Source organism: Quercus robur, chromosome 8 (genome assembly GCF_932294415.1).
Source record: "Quercus robur chromosome 8, dhQueRobu3.1, whole genome shotgun sequence".
Classification (NCBI taxonomy): domain Eukaryota; kingdom Viridiplantae; phylum Streptophyta; class Magnoliopsida; order Fagales; family Fagaceae; genus Quercus; species Quercus robur.
Window position 1 is genome coordinate 42,463,645 of NC_065541.1, and position 24,029 is coordinate 42,487,673.

A 24,029-nucleotide genomic window follows, 5' to 3' on the forward strand; every position below is an offset into this window, starting at 1 on the left:
GGATCATTTGACCGCTTGGAGAGTGGCAGAGAGGTTTTTTGCCGAGTTCTTCAGTTTCCTCTTCGATAACACATGTCAGTGTTATCTTTGTGTTTGCATTTCTCTTCCCTTACTCTTTACTTTTTAATTGCTGTTGGGTTTGTGATTAATTATGATTTAGAGTGTTTTACCTATTTGGTTATAGCTTATATTCATCATTCTGCACATATATTGTTTATGTATAAGCTTGTGTTGGTATTGTTAAAATTGAGGGTCTAAACATTCATTAGTGTTTTACACACTTATTGAACTTTCAACCTTCAGTGTTGAAAGAAATGAGTTAGCTGAACGCAAGAGAGACAAACAATTGAGAGTAGTGAGTGAGCAAGAGAGGTTGCCGAAGTTTCAAAGGAAATACCAAAATGAAAAGACCAAGAAACTTTAAGTTTATGTAATTTATAAATGCTTTTAGAGGTAAAAAAAAGTGACTTCATAACCTATTGCACCACATACTTTTGTCAATATATTGACTAAGGAAATATAATCAAATAATAAATTTGTCAAATTTATATTCAATAAAAAATATTAGGAGAAGTTGTGTTTATTTTCAAGTCAAAAAAAAAAAAAAAAAAAAAAAAACAGACAAAATAAAATCATCTTCCATGGGATCATTGGGATTTAGGAGTCGCTGGAATAAGTATGAGACAAAAAGACCAAAAAAAAACCTCAATGCTTTTGTACCATGCATATACTCAGGAGTAATAAAGTAATTAAAGTCCTATTAGTTAAACTATTCACATATCAAATCACGTCCAATCACCCATTTTTTACACTATAATATAATCCTCTCACTCTTCGCGCTCTCTCTCCCTCCTCTCACAATATCACCAAAGACCAAACTCTCTCTCTCTATCCATAAAATAGTAAAAATTCTCAGTGGTATTGACTGAGTAACAAAACCAGAACAACTTGACAAAACCGCCATCTATGTGAAAACAATACCACTCAAACTCTCATTTTTTATATAGATATAGATTATAGATATACAAGAGAAAAGCAAGCAGATTTCGCCTATCTGAATTACAAGCACATTTTTTTCTTTTTTTTTTCTGTTTTGATGAGATACAAGTACATAAATTGGTTAAAAATAAATTTTACAAGTAAATAATTACAGGCGATTTCCGTTGTTATGTTTTCAGATGCTCAATCTGTATTAATAAAACAAACATATTAAATCTACATTTTTTTTTTTTTTGAGAAGGAAAATCTACATTTTTTTAATCATATTAAATCTACAATTTAATGATAATATATAGTTATATACAAATTTGAATGCCGACTATATTCTTGTAAAAAAAATGTCCATGCATAACACAAGTTCAACTGTTCAAGGCTAACTGAAATTGAATACATATATATATATATATATATACATATATATGCACTAATAAAAATTGAGCATTATTTTATAAAATTACAATTATATCAGTGCTGGATTTCCAGCAACGATTCAATTGTTCTGAACCCATGATTCTGTGGCAGAGATCCATTTCCAGGTCGGATGGATAGTATCACTTCCAAACCTGAAACATAGTGTGAAACAAAGATACTGTTTAGCGATTCTCAACGATGATTTAAAATAAAATAAAAACAGATGAAGAGTAATAGCAAAAGCTTAAGGGGCCTCGATATATCTCACTTGAATAAGTTCCTTCATCAAAACTAGAACTCATATTACCAAGTGTGTTATATTGAGAACCCTTATTTAATACAAAATAAACTGCTGAATTTTTTATTTTAAAAAATCAAAATTAAGAATTAAGAATTCTCTAACATACTTTTGCTTAATATTAAGCAAAAATATGTAGGAAAAAAATAATATACAGAGTACTTCCATAAGGAGAGCAATTAAAAAAAAATGATTACCCACACTGTGCCAAACCCCAACCCATTAAAACTTAAAACCAGGTGAATTTGCAATCTTGATCTACAACTTTCAAGTCTCATACTAATAAAGTAAGACGGGTAAACTCAATATAAATAAGTACAATTTGCCACACAGAGCACAAGTATGAAAGTAAATTTTAAAGCCACAAGCAACTAATTACCTGCAGCAGCTGCAGCCACAGCTTCTCGGAAATCATCTGTCACAAATAACATGTCTGCAGGCCTATCTATTCCCACTGTTTTCAAAATCTCAACGTAGCTACGTGTCTCTTTTTTGTTTCTGCACATTAGGTTATGAGATGAACTTTATTCAATTACGAACAAAAAAAAAATCAATATCTGAAAACAGGAAGATGCATTAAGAAAACATACCCCACTGTGGTATCAAAGAATCCACATAAGTATTTTTTCAAGTCACCATAGTTAGAATTGGCAAATAGAAGCTGTTGAGCCTCCCTAATAACACTAGAGTATATGTACACCTTAAACAAGAGAGAGAAACGATAGTTATCCTCACATTTAATGATGTGTAGTATATTAGCAGCTTAAAATTTAGACACCAAAGAAAAAACTTTTCTGGAGGTAAATAATCAGCTTTTATAAAGAACAGAAATAACTTAGTGAGTGTAGCTTAGATTGTATTCAAGAAACCCTAACAAGGGCATTATAAGTCACCAGTAGCATGTTGATGTAGGACAACCTAGGCTTCCTACCTAGATTAGTCCTGCCGTAAAACCTTAGGCTTCCCACCTAAGGTGTTTGGAATCACCACCAAACAAATCAATGCAAATAATCTCAATAATGATAATAATAGTCTGTAAAATACAAAAGGAACCATCTAGAGCTTTATATATAGCTTCCAGGAATCATAATGATAAAGATAAACTCTCCTAAACAAATCCTAAACAATCACAAATACTAATACGATAATCCTAACAATCTCAAATACTAATCCAATACTCAAGATAAACCCAAATAAAGATAACATAAATGATAAAGATAATCTCCACAAATGTGCCATCATGTGGTGTCTGCACCAACTCCCCTGGGGTGGGAGAAACTTGACCCCATCGAGTAAAGCTCATAAGGATCAAGTGACATCAGAATAAACTCCATTAAGCCACAAGCTCACTGGGTCAGCATGGCGCCTTCGTCGACGCTCATAGGTGCGGGTGATAGGAGGTAGAGATGAGGTGGTAGCAAGTGTATCCAAGTAAGCCTCTAAAAAAGCAGGATCAAGCTACTGCAACTCCTCTTTGGTGATCTATGTACAGTCAAAATCAGGCCGTCCTCGCCAGCGAACCAATAAGTGCTGAACTGTTCCTTCCCTAGTGAAAAGAGATTTCTCATCCAAAATAACATCAATAATATCTTTATGTGCCTTTTGGAAACAAGATGGTGTAGGGCTAGGGACAGGGTTAGCCAAAGAAGAAGAGAGAGGATCATCAAAAGGGTCATAGGGAATAACTGTTGGACCTTTAAAAGCAATTAAATCAGCAATATTAAAAGTAGAACTAATACCATAATCTGAAGAAATATCAATCACATAAGCATTAGGTCCAAGTTTCTTTAATACCTTGACTAGAACAGCACTACGGCCTGCAGTTTCTTAACGGTTCCTGAAGGATACCGTTCAGGCCTGATACGAATCATAACATAATCTCTTACATCAAAGTCTACATGACGTCGATGTAAATCAGCCTGAGTCTTATACTTAAGATTACTAGCATGAATTCGTTTGTTGATCTCTTTATGTAGCTCATGCATGTGACTAGCAAACTCTACTGCAGACACAGAAACCCTATCATGTGAGGACATTGGGAGAAGGTCTAAAGGTCTCCTAGGTGTATAACCATGAACAACTTCAAATGGACTCATACCTATGGACCTATTGACTGAGTTATTGTAAGCAAATTGAGCTATAGGGAGTATAGATTCCCAAGTCTTACCATTCTCACCTATGAGACACCTTAAAAGATTTCCTAGACTCCTATTGACAGCCTCAATTTGACCATCAGTTTGAGGATGGTATGCTATGGAGAATTTCAACTTTGTTCCCATCATGTGCCAAAGGGTCTTCCAAAAATAGCTCATGAATTTAACATCCCTATCTGACACAATTGATTTAGGCAACCCATACAACTTAACAATCTCAACAAAGAAAATCTTGGCTACCTTGGATGCATCAGAAGTCTTAGAGCATGGAAGAAAGTGAGCCATCTTAGAGAACCGGTCTACCACTACATGGACGGAATCAAACTTCCTAAGGGTACGGGGAAGACCTAGTATAAAGTCCATGCTAATATCCTCCCAAGGACGGTATGGAACTGGTAAAGGAGTGTAAAGGCCAGTATTTTGCTTGCAATGCTTAGCTAGTTGACATTGACAACATTGACCAATTATCTTGGCAACATCCCTCTTAAGACTTGGCCAATAGAACTGCCTCTCTACCTCTTCAATTGTCTTATCACGTCCAAAATGTCCTGAAAGTCCTCCCGCATGCACTTCCCAAACCAAAAAGTCTCTAACTGATGTGTGGGGGATACAAAGCTTATTGGCTTTAAACAAGTAGCCATCTCGGATGATAAAATCATCAACAACCTGAAGATGCTCAGTCTTAAGTGTAGTGTACACTTCTCCAAAATCTGGGCAAGATTCATACTCCTCTTGCAACTTCTCAAACCCTATGACTTTTGTGCTCATCACAGAAAGTAAGGTGACTTGGCAACTCAAAGCGTCAACTACCTTATTCTCAACACCAGACTTATGTCTCAAAACAAAAGAGAATCTTTACAAGAACTCAACCCAAGGGACATGTCGAGCATTTAATTTCTTTTGGGAATTGATGTGGCGGAGAGCATCATGATCCGAATAAATGACAAACTCATGGGGTGTCAAATAATGGCTCCAATATCTTACAGCATAGAGTTCTTTGTCATATGTTGCATACTTCTTCTTAGCCTCATTTAATTTCTCACTAAAGTAAGCTATAGGGTGACAATCTTGGCTAAGAACTCCTCCTATGCCTACACCAAACGCATCACATTCCACTTCAAAGACCTTATCAAAGTCCAGTAGGCACATCACCGGTGCTTCTGTCATCTTCTTCTTGATTTCTTGAAATGCTTTACCAGCAGCATTTGACCATTGGAATTCACCTTGCTTCATACAATCAGTGATTGGTGCCATGATTGTACTAAATCCACGTATGAAGCGGCAATAGAAAGTTGCAAGCCCATGAAAACTGCGAACCTCATGAATGTTCTTGGGTTCGGGCCAATCCACTATGGCCTTGACCTTTTGTGGGTCAGCAGAAACTCCTTTAGATGAAACCACAAAACCTAAGAAAATGACACTATCAGTGAAGAAAGAGCATTTCTTTAGGTTGGCATACAAGTTTTCTCTCCTCAAAGTGGAACAAACTTGTTTAAGATGGTCCAAATGTTGCTCTTTTGAGTTACTATAAATGAGGATGTCATCAAAGTACACTACCACAAATTTGCCCATGAAAGGCCTTAGTACTTGTGTCATCATTCTCATAAAAGTACTAGGAGCATTTTGTAAGGTTGAATTTAATCAACCATCTTATTGGCTTTATTCCATGCCAAATTTGCTTGTATTTCAGCATTTAGTAACCCTGTATTTAGGTGGGTTTGTTGTAAGGGTAGTGAGTGAGATAGAGTGTTGAATGCTCAAGAGTGTGCAAGAAAACAGAGACTCGCGGCTTGATCTCACGGGTGACTCGCGGCTGCAAGCCGCCAGATGCAGCACACGTGCCAAGCATGCCAGAAGGTGAACAGTCATACTAGCTGGAGCACTATAGGACAAAACAGGACAACTGGCCATACGGTTATCTCGCGACTGGATCTCGCGACTCAATCAAGTCACGAGGCCAAGCCGCGAGCCACCCCTGTTTTGAAAAAACCTGACGTTTCACATTCTCTTCTCACCCCAGTATAAATACCCCTTATACCCACAAATGAAAGAGAGCTTCCAGAGATAATTTTGAGAGAGAAACCCTAGAGTAAAACAAGATTGATTCATCCACAATCTATACATAAGAGTCTCTTCAAATTCCTCAACTCTCTTCCTCTCCATTGTCAAATCCTTGAGAGGCATTTTACCAAAATCTTATTCTCACCATTTCCATTACTGTGAGAGGGTTGTTTGGTGTTCTGGGAAGCAGTTAGGAAGGAACCAATTTACATTGGTTGATGCTATGGTCAAGTAGCGGAATCCGGGAAGCTAGAAAAGAAAAAGGTTCGGCGCAACCTCGTTGGAGCAAGAAGCTTGGAGGGCTTAGGTGCACTGGGTAGATTAGGCTTGAAGGGTCTATTGTTGTCCATGTATCCCAACTACATTTTCTAGTGGATTGTTTACCGATTGGAGGGCGGCGGAAAGGTTTTACGCCAAGGGCTTCGGTTTCCTCTTCGATAACACATCGTGTGTTGTCTTTGTGTTTGCATCTTCCTTCCCTTTTATCTTTACCTTTTATTATCTGCTGTGGGTTGTGATTTTAATTTGGCTTAGATAGTTTTCCAATTCTGTTTTATAGCTTTTGTTCATTTTCCGCACACTAAGTGTTTGACATAAAGCTTGAATTGGTTAATTTGTAAATTGGGGGTCTAAATGTTCAAGGGTGTTTTTACACTATTTGAACTTTCAATTGGTATCAGAGCGGGTACACTTCTAGTGGTTTCATTATCATTGTGTGATCCTTGACTCCCTATTGAGATGGATCAGTCTCAATTCCTAAATGCACCTCCATATTTTGATGGTAGTAATTATGCTTTTTGGAAGATTCGCATGAGAGCATTTCTGTGTTCCATTGATGAATCTGTTTAGGATGCTGTTGAGATTGGTTGGACCAGACCTGAGGCAGCCAAATCCACATGGGATAAGGCAGCACTCACTGCATCTAATGCTAACAGTAAAGCACTCAATGCTATTTTCTGTGGTGTCTCCAAATGAATTTCACAGGATCTCTCACATTACCATTGCCAAAGAAGCATGGGAGATATTGGAGACCACTTACAAAGGCACGAAGAAAGTAAAAGACACCAAGCTGCAGATGCTAACCACTCGATTTGAGGAGTTAAAAATGAGTGAGGATGAGTCCTTTGACTCTTTCTATAGCAAGCTAAATGACGTGATTGTAAGCAAGTTCAATTTGGGAGAGAAAACGGAGGATTCTAAAATTGTAAGGAAGATCCTTCAATCATTGCCGGAAAGTTTTCGTGCCAAAGTGACAGCGATTGAAGAGAGCAAAGACCTTGATGACATCAAAGTCCAGGAGCTGGTTGGTTCTCTTCAGACTTATGAAATGTCGCTACCCAATCAACGGAAGAGTAAATCTCTTGCTCTTAAGACCATTAATGAGAAGGTGGAAGACCATGACTCATCGGGAGAAGATGTGGTTGACAAAGATATTGCATACCTTGTAAAAAAATTTTGAAAATTCTTGAAATTCAAGAATAATGGCAAATTTGGTGACAAAGGAAAATTCCAAAGTTCAGGAAGAGAGAAAAGGGAATTAAAAAAGAAAGATGGAAAAGAGTCTCAATCTACACAAGGTGTCACTTGTTTCGAATGCAATAGGCATGGACACTTTAAGAAAGAATGTCCGAATTATTTGAAATCGAAAGGTAAAGTGTTTGCCACGACATTGAGTGACTCAGATTCATCCGACTCAGATTCTGAAGAAAGCTGTGATGGAGAAGGGAATTATTCAGCTTTTATGACTATTGCCCATGTTGAGTCTTCAGACGAGTTGAATCTGCTTGTACGAGACCTTGGAGAACATAGTGAAGAATCATTGGGAGTTGTTGAAGAATCAGATGCTGAAGAAGATGAAAGCACAGCCAATCTTCAAGAGAATTATAACTCACTCCTGGAGAAGTCGGGTGAGTACACAAGGGTGGCTAAGGCAGCTGTGAGAAAAATGAAGAAGGCAAAGGAGGACTATAAGAGTCTCCTAATCCAATATAGGGAGGCCAAATGTGAGATAGAAATACTGAACGGTGAGCTGTCAAAAGCTTACACAAAAGTGAGATTTCTTGAGTAAGAAGTTGTGTAAGCGAATGCTAAAATAGAGAGGGTCACCACCAAGAAGCTAAATGATGTTATTTCATCCCAAAAGAGCTTTTCAGATAAATCCGGATTGGGATATACCGGAGGAAGTAGCTCATCTGGAAATGTCACTAAAGAAGTGAAGTTTATAAAGGCCAAAGAATCAGCTGATGTTGGCCCTACTGCTGAGAAGCCCAAGATAGAGGAGAAGAGGAATATGGGGAACGAACGATTGTTGAAGTCATGAAATCAATCTGTGGGCAGGTCTAAATCCCGAGCCAAGTCTCGTCCACGACTACAAAAAGGTCCTAGATCAAATTATGTGTGTCATCATTGCGGACTTCAAGGGCATACTCGACCAAATTGTCAAAAGCTGAGAGCAATGAATAGTGCAACTCCTCAAAGGTCACGAAGACCTAGAAATGATAGGAGAAATTGGGCTGGTGAACCATTAAGAGATCAAAATGGTCATCCCGGAATAATGAATGTGATGAAGATGATTGGTGCATTCACTAATTGCTTGAAAAGCTTCACACGAAGGTTTGAAAACCCTAACTCTCGTACCCAATCCTATAAGGAAATCACCCCAAACGTAAGTGACGTGTGGGTGAAAAAGGGTACTCATGCATAAGCATTACAACATGTCCATGCATTAATACTTCCTATACTTTGTGACGGTGTTTGATTGTTTACTTGTTGTTTATGTTGATGGTTGTTTGTTTGTCTATTTGTGCATACTTTTGGTCATTTTTGTTTTTGATCAATCTTTTTCTTCTTATGTGTCAAAAATCCAAAAATCTCATAAAAAATAGAAAATCAAAAAGTTTGATTGATTTTGTTGAGTTTTGTCTCAAAACTTGTTTTGCCTTGTACCTTTGTGCTAATGGTTTTGTGCATTTTCGAGCGTAGCTTGTTTCATTGCACTCTTATCACTATGGAAGAAATCTTGAAATCTATGTGATTGTTGTAAATAGATCTTCAAACTTGTCATGAATGATTAGTGAATGGTTATGTTGATCTTGAGACATGCATAGACTTATGTCTATATATCTTCCCACTCTTTATTTTTGTTTTTGCTAAAAAGAGTTCACCAAATGTAAATCTCCAAATGAAAAGAGATATTGAGCTGCAAAAGCCTGTCAAACATACTAGTATTCGACTAAGAAAAAGGGAAAGCGACCAAAGATTAAAGTGAATGTTTATTCAAAAAGCCAAAGGCTATCTCATCATAGTGAAATATCAAACATCACTCTCACAATGAGAGGTGATTGTCTCAAAATGATCAAAAAGATCAAATGGTATGATTGAAAGTGGGGTCAAATGTAAAGCTCCAATTTATGTTATCAAGTCTTGTGGGAAGTCATATATGCATACTTCTATAATTGAGATGGGTCACATGATCTAGTACTAATTGTGTATGCCTTGGTTGAATTGATCATTGAAGCTTCACATTAGACTAAGGATTATCTCATTGTTAATATCCACACACAACACACAAGTTTATGTTCAATAAATGCCATATTCATTTGTGTGATTGTACTTATTGAAATGTGTTTTCACATGCTCAATCTTTGTTGATTCAAGCACAAAAAGATTTTTGAGTGTTTTAGGTGTTTTTGGAAAGTATTTTGTTCTTAAAATCTGAAAATTTCAAAAATCATTTTTGCCCTGTTTTGGCAACTCAGTCGCGGGTAAGTCAAGTCGCAAGCCTCAGTCACAAGTTCGCAGGTCATTTTTGGCGACTTGTTCGCAAGTGGATGGTCCAGTCACGAGGGTTACTTAAAGATTTTCGCGGCTCAGCTCGTAACTCCCTCGTGGGTAGACCTTCCAGTCTCGAAATACACTTAGAAAATTTTTTCAAAATTTTGTCTTTGAATGTTTTGGCGGCTTAACCTGGCAACTTGTTGGCGACTCACTTCAGTCGCGAAAAACGCGTGTTTGGCAAAAACAGGGGCAATTTTTAAATCTTTTTTAGTTTTCCTTCAAACTTTTTGTGACTATTCATCTTCTCTCTCAACGGTCTCCTTCCTAAACGCTCCGTGTAACCATTTTCAAACTCCATTGTTGCTTCCTTTCAACTCAAAATATTCAAGTAACAGGTATGGGTTTTCTTTCTCGAACTCTATTTTACTTGATTTTGTGTTTTTCCCTCTTGAATATTCGCATTTGTGTCTGTTTTGAGATGGGTTTTTGTTTCGACTGTTGCTCTTTGTCCATGCTTAGCTAGTGGAAGCTATTAATTTAGTTTGAACTTGATTAAGTTGTTGGTTTTGGTCTTCATCATGTGCTTAGCTAGGGTTTGTTATCTGTTGGTTACTCATCTTGTCTGATCTTATGTTGATGTGTTGCTTCAAAATGTTCTTGTTTTGGTTGTGGGGTTTACTGTGCTGTATATGTGCCTGTTCATCTATTGTGTGTATCTGTCTTTTGTTCTCTGGGTCATTTCATACTCATCAAAATGTATGTCTCATTGACATATATTTGTCTTTTGGGTGTTTTCAATCTCTGCTGCTTTAATACTCCCCTGCATTATACCAGTTGTTCTTGTGTATCCACTTTTAGGCTTGTTCATCTGTGTGGTTGATTTAAGTAGCATAAGGTTTAAGTGTTTTAAATTCATCTGTATGGTTGCATTTTTGTCTTTGTTACTAACAAAGTACTGATTTGTTCTACACATGTATTGTACTATGTTGTTGTGGCCTCTTATGATTGTTCACAGATGGCTCCTTCATCCCCAAAGAAGAAAACTCCTGCAAAGAAAGTAGATAAGAGAATAAAAATGGACCCTAACCTGTTCAGATCTGTTTCCCATTTTGAGAGATACAAGGACTTCTTCTTAAATGCAGGAATTATTCAAGAAAGGTTTGTGGATTTGGAGGATTTGAGAGACACTTTTATCCCTAGCTGTTTTGAAGGGAGAGGATGGGAAAAGATTCTGTGTGATCTCCCAGTTGTGTGTGAACCCCTAATTAGGGAATTTTATTCCAATGCTGTGATAAGGGAGGATGAACTAAGCTGCTAGGTTAGAGGTAAAGAGTTCACTTTGGATGCACATGACATTGATGATGTGCTAGGTCTTGAGGGATTAGAAGATCAAGAGTTTGTCAATTACAAAGATAGGATTCTGTCTATTGAAACTGTACAACAGAGGCTAGGTGGACAGAGAAAAGGGAAGCGTCTGAATACCACAGTTTTTCCAGTGGACATGAGGTGTCTCACTATAATCATGATGTTTAACCTATATCCCATAAGGAAGTTGACTAAAATCAACAGTGCAAGAACAATTTTTCTGATGGACCTCAAGGAAAAGACATTCATTGACATCAGTTCCCACATATTTGACACTATTGTGGATGAGACTAGAACCACTTCTAGGCCTAAACTGATCTTCTCTAGTCTGCTCATGAGGATCTTTAGAAAGAAGGGTGTTCCAATCCCTCGAGACATCAGTCCCATGTCCACACCTTCTGCAATTAACAAGCTAACCTTCAAAAGGATAAGTGTTCGGCTTCCAGGTGAAGAAGATGAAGGTGATGAAGGAGAGGGTGTCCCAATGGAGACGAGGCAGAGGTAGCAGGGCAGGCATCAACCTCAACACCCAGGAGGAGTGGCAAAAGGACTAGAGCATCAACTTCTTCAGATACACCTCCAGATGCATTTCAGATCATTCTGGAATGACTTGATGGAATCAGAAGAGTCCAGACCAAGCACTCTGAGAGGATAGCAGCCATGCAGGACCAGATTGATATTTTGCCTACAAAACTTGACAGCTTCACCACCTAGCATGGACAGTGACCCTTTGGCCATTCCGGTCAAAAAGGGGGAGACATATAAAGTTAAAGTTTTTTTTTTGTTAAGAAGCAGAGAAGCAGCTCTTAAGGGGGAGTAATATGTTGAGAGGGAGCAATCCAAAACAGACAGTGTCCATCTTGTTATATTGTTATCTTTGTTTATGTTTTTGGATATTTTATTGTTGCTATGGGTTTGATACACTGTGGTTTTAGTGTATGTTTGTTTCTAACTCATAACTTATAAACTTGGTTTACTCTTTATATATATATATATATATATTGTTGATGTTATTCAGTATATATTGTGTTTGTACCCATGTTGCTTATGTAAACTTTTAGGGTTATGTTTTATGCATATCTGTAGGCTTTATGGTCTGTATCATGCTTTATGCAGCCTTTTTATGCTTTGTTTATATCAGTACTTCTATCTAAATGTCTTGCATTTTCTTTTAAGTACTGTCACTCTTGTGCCCTTGTAGGATTGTTCCTAAATGCATATACTTAGTGTATTATGCATTGGTCGAGTGTTGGGCATACAAGTAACTTGCATTGTTCTTGTTTGCTTGTATGTTCAAGTGTTCATTCCTAGTGTGAATGAGCACTGTGATCACTACCTTGTAAGTGATTACTTGCTTGATCAAGCCATGATTTGGTTCTTAACTTCATCTTTGCTTTATCACTTTAAGCCTGTTTAATATGCATTTCATGCTTTTCTGCATACAATGATCATGGTGTATTGTTGTGTTTTAGGAGTTTCATGTTCTTATGATTCAAGTGCTTCACAGCTTCTAGAGTTAGGTGTGAATGAGTTTTGCTCAACTGTTCCCAACTCACATGTTAAGTCTAGAGTCTGTTTTAGGGTTTTTTCATGGAATAACCAAAGGGGGAGATTGTAAGGTTGAATTTAATCAACCATCTTATTGGCTTTATTTCGTGCCAAATTTGCTTGTATTTCAGCATTTAGTAACCTTGTATTTAGGTGGGTTTGTTGTAAGGGTAGTGAGTGAGATAGAGTGTTGAATGCTCAAGAGTGTTCAAGAAAACAGAGACTTGCGGCTTGATCTCGCAGGTGACTCGCGACTGCAAGCCGCCAGATGCAGCACACGTGCCAAGTATGCCAGAAGGTGAACAGTCATGCTAGCTGGAGCGCTACAGGACAAAATAGGACAACTAGCCATACGGTTATCTCGCGATTGGATCTTGCGACTCAGTTAAGTCGCGAGGCCAAGCCGCGAGCCACCCCTGTTTTGAAAAAACCTAACGTTTCACATTCTCTTCTCACCCCAGTATAAATACCCTTTATACCCACAAATGAAAGAGAGCTTCCAGAGAGAATTTTGAGTGAGAAACCCTAAAGTAAAATAAGATTGATTCATCTACAATCTATACATAAGAGTCTCTTCAAATTCCTCAACTCTCTTCCTCTCCATTGTCAAATCCTTGAGAGGCATTTTACCAAAACCTTGTTCTCACCATTTCCATTACTATGAGAAGGTTGTTTGGTGTTCTAGGAAGCAGTTAGGAAGGAAACAATTTACATTGGTTGATGCTATGGTCAAGTAGCAGAATCTGGGAAGCTAGAAAAGAAAAAGATTCGGCGCAAGCTTGTTGGAGCAAGAAGCTTGGAGGGCTTAGGTGCACTGGGTAGATTAGGCTTGGAGGGTCTATTGCTGTCCATGTATCCCAACTACATTTTCTAGTGGATTGTTTACCGCTTGGAGGGCGGTGGAGAGGTTTTACGCCGAGGGCTTCGGTTTCCTCTTCGATAACACATCGCCTGTTGTCTTTGTATTTGCATCTTCCTTACCTTTTATCTTTACCTTTTATTATCTATTGTGGGTTGTGATTTTAATTTGGCTTAGATAGTTTTCCAATTCTATTTTATAGCTTTTGTTCATTTTCTGCACACTAAGTGTTTGACATAAAACTTGAATTGGTTAATTTGTAAATTGGGGGTCTAAACGTTTAAGGGTGTTTTTACACTATTTGAACTTTCACATTTGATAATCCAAAAGGCATCACAAGCCACTCATATAGATCGTCCTTTGTCTTAAAAGCAATCTTCCATTCATCACCTGGGCGAATCCTAATCTGGTGGTATCCACTTTTCAAATCAATCTTCGAAAAGATTGTGGCTCCTAACATCATATCAAACATATCATCTAACCTAGGGATAGGAAAACGATACTTCACAATAATCTTATTGATTGCGCGACTATCCACACACATTCTCCAAGATCCATCTTTCTTTAGGGTTAAGAGTGCAGGGACTGCACATGGGGCACAAATCCTTTCTGCAAGAGCTCATCCACTTGTCTAACAATCTCATCATGTTGAGGAGGGCTCATTCTATAGTGGGGCAAATTTGGGAGTGCTGCTCCCGGGACAAGATCTATGGCATGTTGAATATCACGCATAGAAGGCAATTGATTCGGAAGCTCCTTAGGGAAAACATCTTGGAACTCTTGAAGCACTGACCGTACTTCTTTTCTTGGTTCTTCAAAGTTATCTAGTGCAATTTCCTTAACAACCAAAGCAAAGACGATGGAGTCTTGATTAACAGCTCTTTCAAGTTCTTTTGGACTAGTGAGGTTCATACTTTTCTTTTTGGGCTCTTCTCTAGCCTTACTTGCACTAACAAACTTAGTTTTGACTGGGTTAAGCTTAATCTTTTGTCCATTGTGCATGAAGGAACAAGAGTTCGAGCGACCATAAAGAGAGACATCTAAATCATAGAGCCATGGTTGTCCCAAATTATGTGTCCTACATCCATTGGAATCACATCATATGAAATCTGAGCCTTGTATGAGAGGATATGAATAGGAACAAGACACCTATCCTTGATGGTGATAGATGAACCATCTACCCAAGAAACCTTATAGGGTTTAGGATGGGGAACTAACTTTAAACCTAGGAGGGAGACAAGTTTAGAAGAAACTGCATTAATGCAACTTCCACTGTTAATGATAACCTTGCAATTTGTGGTTCCACACTTGACAAAGGTTTGGAAGATAGTATTTCTTTTCCAATCATCACTTTCTTCGGACTGTGCTAGAGCACACCTAACAACACTCATTACAGGAGTATCAAGACTACCTTCATTGAGGTTATCAAAAGATGGTAGGGCTCTAATGCAAGCTAATTGGGTGGAATCATCCTCTCCTATTTCTACAATGTCTTCAATGTTAGGCTCATAGAATACTTCTTCTACCTCTTCTTCTCCATCCAATTCTTCAATCAACAAAGTCTTAGTAGGACATTGGGCAGCCATATGACCAAAGCCTTGACACTTAAAGCACTGGATTCTAGAATTTGGCCTAAAGGTCTCTCTAACCACACTCTTCCCTTTGTCTTTTGGGCGTAAGGGCCTATTGTTGGGATTGGGTCTAGTTTGAGGACCTTGTTGGTATCTACCCTGAGGATTTTCTTCTATGTGTAAGGGTCTGTTGTTGAGATAAGGCCTATTTTGGGTACCTTGGAGGTATCTACCTTGGGGACCATCAAAATTGTTGCAAGGCAACATGCGATTGTCAAATCTCCTTCCACCTTGGGGCCTAGGGATCAACTCTAAATCTTGCACTAAGGTATAAGCATCATCAAGAGTTGAGATCTGTCGAGCCACCCATTCTCTTTGAAGATCATAATTGAGACATTTCCTAAATCTACTCAAGGTAATTGGCTCATCCTCAGTTGCATTGCTACGTATCTTGTACTCTTCAAATTGTTCTATGTACTCAGTAGCAGACCTATTGTCTTGTCTCAAATCATGCCATTGATCCAATAAGTTGCCTTGATGAGAGACTAGGAAGTACTTTTCATTGAGCTGGGCCTTCATTTCTTCCCAAAGAGTTATGGGTGGTTGGCGGGTCTTATAGAAGTGGTTGACCACACTATCCCAATGGAGTTTTGCTCTTCCTACAAGTTTCATTTTGGCAAACCTAACATTTTTATCATCAGACAGGTCATACCACTCCAAAAAAAAAAAAAAATGCTCAATCTCTTGTTCCCAATCATTGTAGACTTGAGGGTTCCTAACACCATTGAAGGTAGGGGCCTCTACTTTGATATGTTTAGCTGAGTTGTCTTCATTGTCTCTATGGTCTTGCCTAGGGTGAGGGCCATGCCTATTATTATTTCTTCCATTATGTGCATTTTCCTTGTCATACCTAGCCTCTAAGTGGCCTAGACGAGCAGTAAGCTCTGCAATGGCTTGTCTTAATTCATCTTGGGGAGGAGGATCCATGTTTAGGTGGGATTGTGGACTAGACTGGGATTCAAAACTAGACTCTGATTTGGAATTAGACTGTTCTTCAAAACTAGTTACTAGACGACCACTACGCAAATGCATGCAAAGAGATCAACAAACTAATTCTAGCAAGTGAATAGTAAGAATAATACTCAAGTTAAATTCTATGTGAAGAGAAGTCATGAATTCCACAGGTTGTTGCATTCAAGCAATACTAGCTTCAACAAGAATTAAATTAAAAAGGACCTAATTATGACAATGTGATTAAGCTAGTTCAACCACTAATACTGAGAAATAATTACTTTAAAGGATTTTTTTTTTTTTTTTTTTTTTTGTGGAATTATTTTTTTGGCTAAAATAAAATGCTGAAAAAAAATAAACTAGCAGCTAAAATAATAAATTCATGTGAAAATTTAAGCAGAACAAAGGACAAAGGCAGTAGCATGTTAAGGTAAAGTTGAGGCACATAGTAGACATATTGATATTAAATCTGAAAATGCATTTCAATCCATTAAGTTTGGAAAGTCCACACCTTGGTTGGGCTGACTTAACAATCTGGGCCTCACTGGACAGTGGGTCACGTTACTAATCAATAGGGAAATTGGGCCTCACGTGTAGTGTAATGGAAGTGGAAATTTGGCTTGTTGGTCTTCACATGGAGTGCACTGGGACTTTCTTGAAGCTTCTGCTTGACCTGACTTGAATGTTTTTTTTTTTTTTTTTTTTAAATATATATAATAATACAATAAAGAAAGAACTAGAATATAAAGCTAAAGTCCTTATCTGCCAAGTTCAAACAAAACTAAACACCAAAACTAGAGAAAATAGAAACAACGGAAAACTAAAAGAGACGGCGGAGCAAACACGAAACATCTTTGGAGTCAATGGCGAAGAGGCGGCTGGGCTTGTCGGCGATGACTGTCAACGGCACTCGAAGGTGGAGATCGGAACTGGTGAGTCAAATCTCAGAACCTGTGAAGCGGCATGGTGGGAGCGAAGGCGACGGTGTGTCGACGGCGGGTTGTGTGATGGCGTCATTCCGCTGATGGGATCGGCGGCTTGGTGGTGGCTTTCAACTTTCTTGTTCTCAATCTGGCGGTTTGAAGTTGTGGATCTGAATTTTTTTTTTTTTTTTTTTTTTTTTTTTTTTTTTTTTTTTTTTTTTATTGGTGGTGGTCCTAAAGTCGGGCACAAATGGGGGTCACAGGCTTGGAGGGAGTAGTGGGTTTCTCTGTTGGTTTTGGGATGAAGAATTCGTGTGGCCAAAGCGGGTATATGGTACGGATTGGTTCAGGTTCTGGTTTGCAGATCTCATGAGGCAGGGACTTAGGTTGCTTTGGTTTGCAAATCTCGTGGGGTAAGTATTTGAGTAATGGCATGTCTGGAGGTTGATTTGTTTGTTGATGGTGAGTGTGGATGTGGGATGTCAGTCGTGATTTTTGTTGCTGAAAGGGGAGATCGGGTTTGGCTCTGATACTAAGTTGATGCAGGACAACCTTGGCTTCCCACCTAAGGTGTTTGGAATCACCACCAAACAAATCAATGCAAATAATCTCAATAATGATAATAATAGTCTGCAAAATACAAAAGGAACCATCTGAAGCTTTATATACAGCTTCTAGGAATCATAATGATAAAGATAAACTCTCCTAAACAAATCCTAAACAATCTTAAATATTAATACGATAATCCTAACAATCTCAAATACTAATCAAATACTCAAGATAAACCCAAATAAAGATAACATAAATGATAAAGATAATCTCCACAGATGTGCCATCATGTGGTGTCTGCACCACATGTTCTCAAGCACAAGCTCCAGCTCTATGTATCTGATGGTGAAGAACAGCACAGTGCTAAAGTGAAAATGAAGTCAAATATATATATATATACATATATATATTGACAATTGTTTCATTATTATACAAACAAGGATATCCTATGATTTTCACTTCAAAAAAAAAAAAAAATACTGTTTTTGGAGTCAATGAATCTGATAAATGAATTAATGGAGACATGTAACTTACAATCATTGTAGGAGTCAAAACCGTTCAACAACAAATATTGGGTATTCTTAGAGCTAGAATGCTAGATTCAGGAGAAGTTTCATTAGTCAGGATGCACCTTTGTGCCTGAAGCATGCCACCTCGCAAGAGCTTCTGCTACATCATCAAATACAATAGCCACAAACTCATTGCTTTGGAATCCAGTTCTCCAAATATGACCCTGGACATGTAGTAACATGTTGAGAACACAATCTAGGTTCAAAAGAGAGACCCATAAGATTACACCTAGAGTAAACTTACCTGCAGTTGTTTCAGGGAAGTGACTTTCCTATCAGCCCTAATCATCGCTGTCACATTAGCAACCAGAGATGCAATCACCAACTCTTTCCCAACATGATCTAGCGGGATTGGCACAGCACCAATAACACCCTGTTCCAAATCAATTTGAACCTGCCCAAGAAAAGCCAAATTTGCTGAAACCATTGACAAAAGTTGAACTAATATTTGCTTTTTTTTTCTTTTCTTTTTTGGCCCAGCATCAAATATACATTCATCACAAACAATCACTAGTGACCCCATACTCTCTCTCTCTCTCAGCATGAGAAAGATTCACATGCACTGGCGAAATGCCAAATATATGGAATTAGGTAAACATGCTACTATATCCGTTGAGATTTTTTGGTCCACGATTTTCCCTTTCGTTTTTCTTTTTATTTATTTTTGGGTTGGGGTGGGGGGTAGGAAAAGTAAATCAGCCAGAAGTAAATAAATTATTATTTCATTGAACCAACCATAGATTAAAGTGGAGTAGCACAAACTATATAATGCATACATTTTCCTATATATGCATGGTCTGCACACATGGTGGGGAAACCTATAAAACATGTGCACCACATCGCAAAAGAATAAGTACCACAAAGTTGAAGATAACAAATGAGAGCAAAAGAATCTTACTTGAGAACGCAGCAAATTGATATCATTTTGAGCTTCTTCACTGTCATATGTGGCAGCTAAATGCTTTCCCACATTATCATGGGCCTAGGGGAAAAGAACATCACTAACAAAAGATGCAGGAGTTATTGTCCCTTCAATGTCAAGAAGCACACAGTGCTACACAATAAATAGCACGAGATTAAAAGGAAAATATATATGATACCAAGAAAGAAAGAAAGCTATCTCCCACCTCAATGAGCTACTAGCGTAATGCAATTAAGATAACAGTATTGGGAAACTGTTAATCCTAATATTCCTTCTTGGACGGAGAGAGCATCCCAAACTTACTTGGGAAGGCTCAATCATGTCATCCAAACTCAAAGCCCCAGTCTTCAGTGCTCTGCTAAAATTCCCACTGCATCCCCAAAATCCACTGACATTGCGAATGGGACCATGACTTGGAGTAGACCAATCCAACCCCAACTGATGAAGCTTGATAGCAGCATCAAAGAGATAATGATAACATTCAGCCTGATATGGCAACTGGGAAAAGAACATGATAACCATCAATTTTCAACAGTCAAGATCTGATAATTAAGAACTTCGTTGTAATCGAGCCAGTTAGAGCATCCAATCAGTGGATGCAAAATCTTGTATAATAGAAAAAGACTTAACTTTAATATATTTTGCCTAAAAAATACTCCATATCAGTGCTTCTAAAAATGTGCAAAGATGTGTATATCTTTACACTTACTATAGTAACCATGTATATTGACTAGGTTTTGGATTGAGTGGGTTGGTTTTTCTTGATGATGGTGGCTGGGTGTGGAGGGATCGTTGGTAGTGATGGATCTATGAGAGAGAGGGGCGGTGAGGGAGAGAATAATAAAAAATTATAAAAGAATAAATATTTTATTGAATAAAATAGATAAACTGATGTGTGTGTTTTGTAAAAATTGGTATGTAAAATAGAAAAAGTAGTTTTTTGTGTAAAATAAACGAGAAGTTTGCATCCATTGACGTGGATGCTCTTACAAAGCATAGTTAGTTCAAATATGTTCTATCAAAGCACAAAAATCCATCAAATCTAAAGAAAAGTACAAGAATTCATCAAATCTAACAAAATAAAGTCTCTGTTCCTTTCTTAATTAACATGTCATTTTTAACTACTTCTTTTAATGTTATTTTTTGTCTTCCTCTACCATTTTTTTGTTCCCTCATCACTAGAAGCCACCTCTATCTTTAATTGGATTTCCCCATTTCAAATCCTATCATTCCATTTATTTAGCCACCTCTATCTTTCTTATACCCAAAATACCCAAATATCCTTCTTCGTTATCACTAGCCTCCACCTTCACCAATCAAGAAGTTGTTGCTGCCACCATTAACCTCCACCTTCACCGCTCGGACCATTGAAATGCTCCAATTTCTCTGCTTCTTCTCTCTTGAACTCTATTCTCTTTCAACTCTCTCTTGTTAATGGTTCGATTAACTGGATCCAGGTTCAATCGTATTGACTCAGCTAGCAATGAGTTTGAGCATGTTGGCCAAGAAGATCTTGGTCCAATCGATCATGGACTATAAGACCATGGCTGGCCTTGTTCCTTGATTTTGTCGGTTAATTCGTTCCTTTATCTTGTCGTTGGACATTGATTATACATTCTTAATACTTATTTATTTTTCTTTCAATATGAGTCCTATTTTATATCTCCACAATATTGTTTCTTGCAAGTGACCCTTCATGGAGATTTTAATGGTTTTACATGGAACAAAGTACCCGACCTTCACTAGAACATGAATGTCTTTGTGCGTGTTGGTCCGGCAATGATGTTGGTTAAGACGTGCCAGGGCCTTAAGTAGATGTGTCGGGAATCGATACTGGTTAGCGGCGAAATTCATATATAGTTAGACTTTATATGTGCCTCACAAGAAATTTTTAATTCCTAAACTTTAACCTATAACATCTGTTTTATAACGATTGTTTTTTACTATCAAACTAAGAAATCGATTAATTTCTTTTCAATGTTGCCAAAACACTGAAACATGCCTCATTATATCAACATTAAAATGTGAAATGGAAGTAATACATTTTATTTATTTTTTTTATTTTTTAAATTAGCTAGTATCAAGGCAAGACTGCTCATAGAAATTAGCATTTCAATAAAGATCGATAGTAAACCTTTCTACATAAAGTTACATTGAAGATGAGAGAACATTTTGACCAATCATACATGCACACCATTAGGTATGAACAATAAGAACGTACACATGGAAATTGTATTGACTTTTTCATCGATAGAAGTACCTTTGTTTAAATACATTCGATTTATTTGGTAATAAAAATACAAGTACCTTTGTTTAAATAGGAATTTCATCTGCAGCTTTGAGAATTATCTCGAAGGTGAATTTTTGGGGATCTTGGAATCCTGGCCTTTCTCTATTATGGCGCTAACCCTCAAGTTTCCCATGTAACTTACTATTGTTATAAGAAGGTTCTGCAAATCAATATTTAAAAATGAAAAGAAAAGTGGTTACAGTTGACCATAAAATACGATAAATCTAATTGAAAGCAAGGTGTCTTTGAATTATGAAAAAAAATATTAATCACGTAAGGAATAGCTGAGTGGTAGGCAAACATCAAAAAGTCCTTAGATATAATTTTTTTTTTTTGGTTAGGTCCACTTTTGTAGGTTGGCAAATCATGAACAATTGTAACAGTTAGAATTTAGTTTCTCTATTAAGTTAGCATCAGAATAATTATTTGATCAAGACAAATTAATCAAGGTTCAAACAACGAACGACTCAAGAACGCAAAAAGAGAATTGTTGTTATAGTACTGGTTCTCGATTGAAGCTCAATAGGTCAAGAGTCACTTGACTTAACCGATTGAACTGCACATCTCAACCAATCAAGAATCATGCAAACAATGGTGAAGCCAAGATTGCACATTAGGGGGGCAAGATTTAAAGACAATTTTGATAGTCATGTAAAGTTGTATATGTACTTTAATTTCTTTCAAAACATATGTAGAATTTAGCCTTTTTCTTCTCTATTCTATAAATGGTTTAAATTTGGGTTCATAGCAAAAAGTCAAAGTTTAAACCATTTGTCATCTCACCATACCATTGACATATCTTTTTATCTACTAATATCAGTTTGTCACCTAACTTTGTGATGAATTTGTTGTGAAAATATTGAAATTGCGGCTTTATTGTTGTGTATAAAATATAAGAGCCACAAACATTTGAAATTCCATGAACAATAAAAAATGAGATAAAATTTCAAAATGCCGTGAATAAACATGCTGAAATTCAGGTACAAGATAAAAGTTTTTTCAAACAAAAGTGACATTAGTTTTTGTTTAAAAAAGGTTGAATCTCTCAATTGCTTTCTTCGGGTGTCAGAGTGTATTAAGTAGAGGTTGCCTTTTGTTTTATCATGGGACAAAGCATTTAAGAGATCTATACATAATACTACTACTAGAATTACTAGATCTTATTCTCCCACCCCCCCCCCCCCCCCCCCCCCCCAGCTCCACCCCTGCATGCAAATCAAATCTACAGTATTTTGGCTTAGTCGTTTGATCTAAGGTTATGTGCATCTCTAGTACATTATATAAGCAAACCCTAGTACACATTTTTATACACACGAAAGAGTAGTGTATCTGTACATAGATCTAGAATTTTCCAAACTCTCTTAAAGAATCAACTAGAGACCTACTTGCATACTAAAGATTAAGTGATTAACTGAAGTTGCTGCATCTAGTTTACAATATTGTTATTAGGACAAATCTTTAAAAGTGGATCTTAGAGTCACGAATTGGGAATTCGTGAGCAACAAATTAGAATAGAAGAGTTAGTGGATCTTGGAGCTACGTCTGGTCACATCAATAAGTAGTACATGAGATACAATTAGATTTAGGGTTAAATTTTTTGTATAAACTTCTATTCTATTCTAGTGGATTTGTTGCCTTGAGAATTGATGATCTCCTAGGTTTTCATAGTGAAGCAATCTATTTCATTGGTTTTCCTTAGTCACCATCTTAGTGTCTTAATGTGATTCATATTTGTGTGATGTTATTCAATTCAGCTCTAAAGCATAATTAATTTAATTAATTACTTGACTAATAATTGATTAATATCGTGATTACCACAACCTAAAATCATAACATTTTTTTTATATAGAAAAATGCATAAATTATAATTACTATCTATGTATTTCCCAACTTCCCATTGCTAATCCAGTAAAACGATAACAAAATGTAGTTTTACGGTCTCTCAAAAAGAAATTTATGTGATAGCTTGTAATAAGTTGAAAGTTACAAAAATCATTCTCTGACGACTTCGAAAAACAAAACCATTTTGTATGACTTTAAGAGAAAACCCAAATTAAAAAATACATGCTAACTCTCTCTATTTTATAAGGCAAAAACTTGTCAGATCTACATAAAAATGTAGCACTAATTATACTTCGATATCTCCGAGAGTTTGAATAATAAATAAAAAATACAAAAATCATTATAAAAGGGATTTTATTTATTTTTAAAAAAGGTAAACTAGTTGGTATAAAAATTTTAATTTTACCTGAGGCAAACCACCCCCAAGGAAGTATAGACTTTTAATCGGATGATTATCCAAAGCCACCTTTTCCTCTGGCCCGATCACATGCGAGATCATCATACTGGAGTTCCTCATGGTCCTATGCATGAATCTAGCGGCTGCCTGCAGTTGTATTGGAATAAGCATTTAAGAAAAGTTCGTATAAGTGTTAATTGTTAAACATTTAAGAAATAATGTGGATGACTATTATATTTTATCTTCATAATTCTTTGCATTGTCTAACTATTTCCTTTTATTTCACAACATCAATTTGTAGGGCTGTAAAAAATGGCAGAGTTAAGATTTTAATCTAAGGAGGATAAGATTAAAAAGACAATATTAGAGACAAAATTTATTCAAAAATTGCAAGTCTACATTAATAAAAATATACAATAAAGAAAAAAAAAAAGCATTGCTAATAATAATTAATTTGAAATAAATCAAAATTTTTAAACGTGTA

General features: G+C 36.9%; 1 pseudogene; it reads right to left on the reverse strand.

Annotated features, from left to right (window-relative positions):
• Positions 1 to 1,464: 1,464 nt before the first annotated feature.
• Positions 1,465 to 23,665, reverse strand: LOC126696309 (probable bifunctional methylthioribulose-1-phosphate dehydratase/enolase-phosphatase E1 2; annotated as a pseudogene).
• Between the last annotated feature and the right edge of the window lie 364 nt (positions 23,666 to 24,029).